The sequence below is a fragment of the Peromyscus eremicus genome, chromosome 9, assembly GCF_949786415.1.
Source record: "Peromyscus eremicus chromosome 9, PerEre_H2_v1, whole genome shotgun sequence".
Classification (NCBI taxonomy): domain Eukaryota; kingdom Metazoa; phylum Chordata; class Mammalia; order Rodentia; family Cricetidae; genus Peromyscus; species Peromyscus eremicus.
In genome coordinates, this window is record NC_081425.1 from 47,819,953 (window position 1) to 47,827,093 (window position 7,141).

General features: G+C 40.6%; 1 pseudogene; it reads right to left on the bottom strand.

Annotated features, from left to right (window-relative positions):
- Positions 1–1,329: 1,329 nt before the first annotated feature.
- LOC131919904 (small ribosomal subunit protein eS8-like) lies at positions 1,330–1,964 on the bottom strand (annotated as a pseudogene).
- Between the last annotated feature and the right edge of the window lie 5,177 nt (positions 1,965–7,141).

Here is a 7,141-nt window from a genome sequence, read left to right on the forward strand (position 1 = left end):
TTAGAGCAAAAAGCAGTGGGTATTTACTAGCCTGCAGGACACGTACAGTGTGTTGTAATCAAGCAATGTGACCTCTTTTCTTAGAGGGAAGAAGTCCAAATAGTGAGGAGGCAATGTGCTTGGTAGGAGCCACTCTCATAATTCAAAGCTTATGTCAGTTAGGAATAACTTACAGAATATAGGAAACTCTTTATAGAAGTTTTATTTTTTATTTTTTTTTTTTTATTTTTTTTTTTTTTTGGTTTTTCGAGACAGGGTTTCTCTGTGTAGCTTTGCGCCTTTCCTGGGACTCACTTGGTAGCCCAGGCTGGCCTCGAACTCACAGAGATCCGCCTGGCTCTGCCTCCCGAGTGCTGGGATTAAAGGCGTGCGCCACCACCGCCCGGCAGAAGTTTTATATATTTAACATTAGTGTATTAAGTGATTATTGAAGTTAGGATTATGATAGCTTTGTGATAACATGCATGTTTATAGTACATGGCCAAGTTGTTGTATATAAGCTATGTTCATTTGAATATACATTACATAAAAAGATACCACAAAGTAGAAATAGTTGTGTCAAGGTTTACTACCTCTGTTTCCTTTATTTTTGAATATTTTTAATGAGGTCATGCTAATTTCAAAACACTATAAACAGAAAAAAAGAGTAAGGAAAAAATTTTAATCATACCCCAAAGTAAAGTTCCCATCTTTTAAATAGATATGCTAATTTATTTATTGCAATTTTAACATGATTTGCCCTTCCTGTACCTTGAGAAAAGCACATTCGGAGTTTGGATTCTCTTCAAACAAAGCTAACAGGACTTACCAATATTTAAGGAAATTTATGTGTTAACACAAAAAACACAGCTCTCAACTTAAAGGAAACGTAAAATAGTTTATTCTGGAACCACTTTGAGTGATCATGGTCTGAGAACACATATTTAGGTGCTCCAGAACTCCTCATTTCAATGTGAAAACTGTTTTGTGAAAGTTTACAGTTTTTGTTTCTTTGTTTGTTTGTTGTTTTTTGATACAGGGTCATTGCGTAGCCCCGGCTATCCTGGAACTCACTCTGTAGACCAGGCCATAGTTTTACAAAACAAAGAAAGTCACAAATCAAAGCAAGTTCAAAGTATATTGGTGGGTACAAAAGAGTGGCAGGTATAGCAAGATGAGGAGGAACTATTCTATAGACCCAAGGTGCTATCTGATGACATTCTTAGTTGGGGTTTGTGCAAATTAGTTGCCTGCTAAGTTAATAGATTCCAAAAAGACCTTTTTTTTTTTTTTTTTTAAAAAAAAAATAGAACAATAAACACCTTTATTACATGAGCTATGAATGATGCTTTATTTGCCTTTCCAGGCTTTGATCTTCCTCAGACAGAACTCCAGCTCCTTGCCTTCTAGCACATAGCCATCTGCTCTGCCACACTGGCCTGGTCTTGAGGCAATACAGGCAAGAAGCTTGCCCTGCTGGAACTGCTCCTCCAGAAGACTACTGATTTTAGCGTTCTTTTTCCTTTCATCATATTTCTTTTGGATTTTCTTTGATCGTTTTTTGTTTAATATTTCTTCCTCTTCAGGAGTCAGCTTGGCCCCCTTCTTGCGGCCCAGGGGCAGTGCATAGTGAGACTCATACCACTGTCGTTATGGTGTGCTGTCGATAAGCACGATGCAGTTCTTCACCAGGGTCTTGGTGCGGACCAGCTCGTTATCGGAAGCATTGTAGACAACATCAATGATCCTTGTTTTCCGAGTACAACACTCGGAGCCCCAGGAAAAGTTCCCCACGTCCAGTCTTAGGGCACGGTACTTCTTATTGTCTCCTCAGACTCGGACTGTGTGTATACAATGAGGGCCAATCTTCGTGTTGGCAGCAGGCCGTCCCAGCTCATATTTCTGCTTCTTGTGGTCGGGCTTTCTCTTATCCCCGGTCTTGCGGCGCTTGTGCCAGTTGTCTCGAGAGATGCCCATCGCTCGGCGCTGGCTAGAAAGAGACCCCAAAAGACCTTTTATCTATTAGTCAGAAGATGTTAGTTCTGCCACAGAGATGGGCAGGGAATAGCTGTTGTAGGGGGTTAGAACTTAGCTCAAGATGAGGCAACTAGCCTCTGGACCAACAACATTCCGATCTCCCCACAGTAGAGAGATTCTAATCAGTCAGCCAGTCTCTGCAGACAGGTTCTTTTCAGATGCTCTCATTCACATGTATCATGGAATTGGCTCAAATAGCTGTGAAGTTAGCAGATTTAAAACCAGAAGTGAAGTTTGGCAGGCTAGAAACTTGGGCAGAAGCTGATGTTGTGCTCTGGAGACGGAAGTTTTGCTTCTCCAGGATATTTGGGTTTTGTTTTTAAGTCCTTCAATAGACTTGTCAAAGTGATCTCCTTCATCTACATTCAAACTGATTACAGATGTCAGCCACATCTGCAGAATGCCTCTGTATCAACCTTGGGATCAGTGTTTGTTTCAATAACTGGATGCTGGACCCTCACCACACTGACAACAGAACTAATAGTTACAAGCACTGAGTACTTTGGTGTCTTAGACTCTGAACCTACATTTTTGGGATCTGATAATATACAGGAGAGGTTTTGGGGTGCACGTTGCAATGATGTTCTTCCATTTTGTGCATAGTTTCATCTCTATAACAATAGTTAAAGTTGTTATCACAGTAACTCAGTTATTTCCTTGCTTGGAATTTCATGTTTACTAGGTCCAACATTGGAAATTTAGTACCTGAATGCTTAGTTCCTTCATGACCTTTGACCTATTCTATGTTAGGTCAGTATGCCTCTGGTTCTGACACTTGGATGCCAAATTTCATTCCAAATTTCCTAGATTTAGCAATTGTGTCTCTGGTGATGACTATATTATTAATTTCATTGGGAATTTCCTTTAATAATTAATTCTACCCAGATGTATTTACTGAGGCATTATATAGTCATGGATTACTAGATTTAGAAAACATAAATTTCTACCACCTTTCCACTTACGGAAAATTTGAATTTTCCAGATTTTTGGTGAATGGTCATCTAAGGCATGTAGGAATCTTTCTAATGATAGGGGGTAGTGTTAGCTCACTAAACAAATTTGCCTTTGGGATATAATTGTAAGAAATAATTTTTTCAATGAAGTAGTAACTTGTTCTATATTTTTTAAACCATTGGTCTACCTTTTGTCTTCTGGAATGAGACAGACAAGTTTGATCACACAGTCAGTTTGGCACCTTCTCGATACTGTTGTGTCCTTCCTTACTGTCCCAATCCATCATGATTAGTGTCCCTAACTTTTCCAAGTGTTCCTTACATGACAATTTCTTTCATGTTGACTGTCATATGGAGATTGCCAATTTGCCATTCAACATCTTTTAGTGTAGTGGGTAGCCATTCCAGCTTTGATCTGGAAGTTCCAACCCGCATTGAGACTTCAGCAACTGTCACGCCTACAAGGCGGGGCCAAGGGAGGCGCCTGGAGACCTGAGATCTGGATCGGCCAGCGCTCTCTCTGTTCCGGGACCCTGGATGGTGGAGGTGGGCCAAGCAGAGCTCCAGAGAACACTGCTGGACTTCGATACACCTTCCCCAGACCCCACGACCTACCTATCCCTTAATTTGTAAGTTACGCCATTAAATAAATCTCCTTTTAACTACGTGGAGTGGCCTTAATAATTTCACCAATATTTTAGCAATGAGGGATCCAGAGTTGAGAGACTTCTCCGCAGGAAATGCACTAGCAGCCTGCTCTTCCTGACCACTGTTGCATAGCCTGGGTATAACTCCCCTATCTTGACATCTGCCAGCCTGCAGTTTATAAGCATGGGTCTGACTGAGAGTCTGATATTTTCCCATATATATTTGTTTTAACTTGAACATCCTCAATATTTTTGTAAATGACACGAGGAATTATAAATTGAATTTTAAGAGAACTTATCTTGCAAATTTTGGTTCTCTTTTCCAGGCACCCACATTTCTTGTCATGCTGATTCTTCGGGCAATACCAAAAACCTAGGATTCATTCTTATTTCCTCTTTCCCTCATCTTTTCTAAGCCACCAACATATTCTAGTCACAGGGTCTTCACAACTTGATACAAATCTCTTCCCTATGACATTCATTTCATTGCCACCCAAGCCACCTTTACTTCCTGCCTGTGAGACTATGACAAGGTTCTGTCTTAGTTTTTATTCCCCCAGGTAGACCTGATATACCATTTTCCAGAAAACACCTGGATCACTTCAATAAAATGACCAGGTCACATCATTCTCTTCCTTAAATTGGCCAATGACTCTGCCCCTTTCTGAGAATGAAGCCTTCTTTCCAGATCCTGTGTGGCCTTCTTGAGTTAGACTTGTCTTCCAGTGACTTCATCTTGATGGCTCTCTTTACATAGGCTTCCATGCCTACCTTCCATAAGAGATGTCAACTGGACCCTTCCTGCAGACCTGTACTGCTGTGTCCTGAAGTGCTTTACCCTTGGCACCTATGATGACTGGCTCCTTTTTGGTCATTCAGATCTCAGCTCAAATGTAGATGCCATTTCTGCATTTGTTAAAGTTGGTAAGCATTTTATAGACAGGACCCCTCACCTTCTGATAAATGTTTTAAAATGTCTATATTTTATTTCAACAGGAAAATAAGAAGGAGTCACATAAGAAAATGTTCTTTGGCCAATACCTAGGCTTTGCTGATGGCTTTTGCAGCTTCTTCTTTTAGGACAGTGGTAGCAAAGGAGACCTAATTTGTGCTCTGAGAGTTATAGCTTATAGTTGACCATAAGCACTCCTTTACTGCTGGCTTTTACTTAAGCAATTTAAGAGGGGTCAAGTGTGTACAGAGGAGATGGAGAAACAGAAGATGAACGAAGTGTGTGACGCCGCTTGAAGTGTCACACTGACATGCTTCCAGAAGAGAAAAATGGGCAACATGTGCTCTCCAGGCTGAGAAACCACCAGACTTGGGTAGAGAAGTTACACATGCAGTCTCAAGTTGGCCTCTCTGGTTCAACATTTTCAGCTTGAGCACATGTCTAATTGAAAGCACATCCTAGGGAGCTTTATAGCAAGAGAGGTCTTCTGTAGAGAAAGCCATGCAGGTTCATTGAAGAAAAGGATTCTAGTGGGAACCCCCTTCCTACCATTTTCCACAGGGTAAAGTCTGCGAGGATGAGGATCATCAATCAGTTCCTTTCTGAACATTTTGCTGCAGTAGAACAGAGGGACTGCTTATGAAGGTTTGTAGAAATTTGAGGTCTCTAAGCCTATGTAGTAGAAAATTAACATTTAGAGCCAAAGCCAAATGCTTATCAAGCACATACTGCAAGACAGGCAGTAATGTGAGGTCCTGTCCCATAAGTCACTCTTCCTTTTAGTGACTAAATGCATGCTCATTGACTCTCTTTTCACCAGAGGTTTTGTTCAAACACCCCTATGGCAGACACTGGACCCTAGTTTCTATCTTCAAGGCCTAGAGTCCGGCCTCCTCACACACCTCTGCTGTCCAGCGGTACTTCTACCTAAGGCCTCTTTCTGAATTTTCAGTTTTATTTCCTGGTTTGATATGTGAGCATATTTACCCTACAAAGGCTTTCTGGTTAAAGACCCTTTATGGTACAGGAATAGGAGCTGCCTATTCGGGATGTGCCTTCTGTGCACAAGGGGACCCAACAAGAGTGTTTTACTCACCTCGCTGCTAGTCATCAGCCAGGAAGTGTTTGTTTACTGGGTGCATTCTCGGCCATGGAGGTTACCATCATGAGGGCGCTATTTTTCTGTTAAATATACTTTCTGTAGTTTAAATCTCGGAAGAGTTGACTTTGGGAGCTGGAGAGATGGCTCAATGCTTAATAGCACTTGCTGCTCTTCAGAGGACCCAAGTTCAGTTCTTAGCATCCACATCAGGCCTGTAACTCCAACTTCAGGAATGGATCTGACACCCTCTTATGGCCTCCTCTGGCACACCCCCCCCCCCACACACACTCAATTAAAAATAAAAAAAAAATCTTTAAATAAGAACTGACTTTCCCCTGAGTTAAACAAAACCAGGAACACCAAGAAGTTGGCTTAGAAATCTGTCCACCTGTTTATTGTCACATGATACCAGGATCTCTCCTCTTCGACACTGAAATAATTGCATTTCTATAACTTTTCATAATTTTCCTTGGTGACCATGGTGGAAAGCCTAATTAAAGTTGAAGCTAATACCTAGTTTATGGGTTTGATTTAATAAGTATGAAATTAGCTTTAATATTCAGATGGTCTTTTGAGAAAAACACATTTGTTCATTAAATGTCGCTTGCCCAGCTCACTTCCCTCTGCTCTTGTATAATAAGATACAAGTGAGAGGGAAGATCCCAGCAGTTATTACCTTGTTTTTAAAGTCATCAAATGTTTTCACAACTGTAATCTTGTTTAAATATGGTCTCTGTCCTCAGAAAACCTACACTGAAAAAACCAACACTTTGAGAACTATTTCTTAGAGAACTATTAAGTAGAGATGTGGATAAATTTAAATGAGACAGAGAAAAAGGTCAGTATAAGTGGAATTAATCTCAACAAGATTCAGCCTATTCCCATTTCTGGTTGGCTTTATAATAAATATACTGAACCTCCATATTATTGGTGTTTTAGGTCACTGATTTTCAGTTTATAAAAATGGCTGTGGCTATTCATGGGCTATCTGAATGTGGAGCATGTCATGCCTACTCACCTTTGATTAAGGATTCACTTAGAAAATCAGAGACATACACTCACGGAATGAAACCATTCCCCAGAGACACAGAATAGTAACTTCTGCCCTTAGGAAGAAGTGATAAGTAGTTCCACCTAGATTCACTGGGTTGCATCCTGTGTCTTTTTTACCTCTCTTGTGTTGCTGAGTTCTCCCCCAAAAGAAGAACTCAAAGACCGGATAATTTGTTGCATTTTCCTATCAGTTTCCTAACTGTGGCAGCTCATTATCTCAAGTGGCTCTTCTCTTCCTTAGGGAAGATTTTCTTTCGCAGTAGAAAAATGGGAGTTCATTTACGATCTCTCTCTTTTTAAAAATAGTTTTCTTTCTCTTCTTCAGCCCTACCCTGGGCCTGTTTAGTACACAGTAGTCATGCAATTAATTGTGGCTCCAGGGTTAGAAGGACCACAGAACTCAGTTATGTTTTTTTGA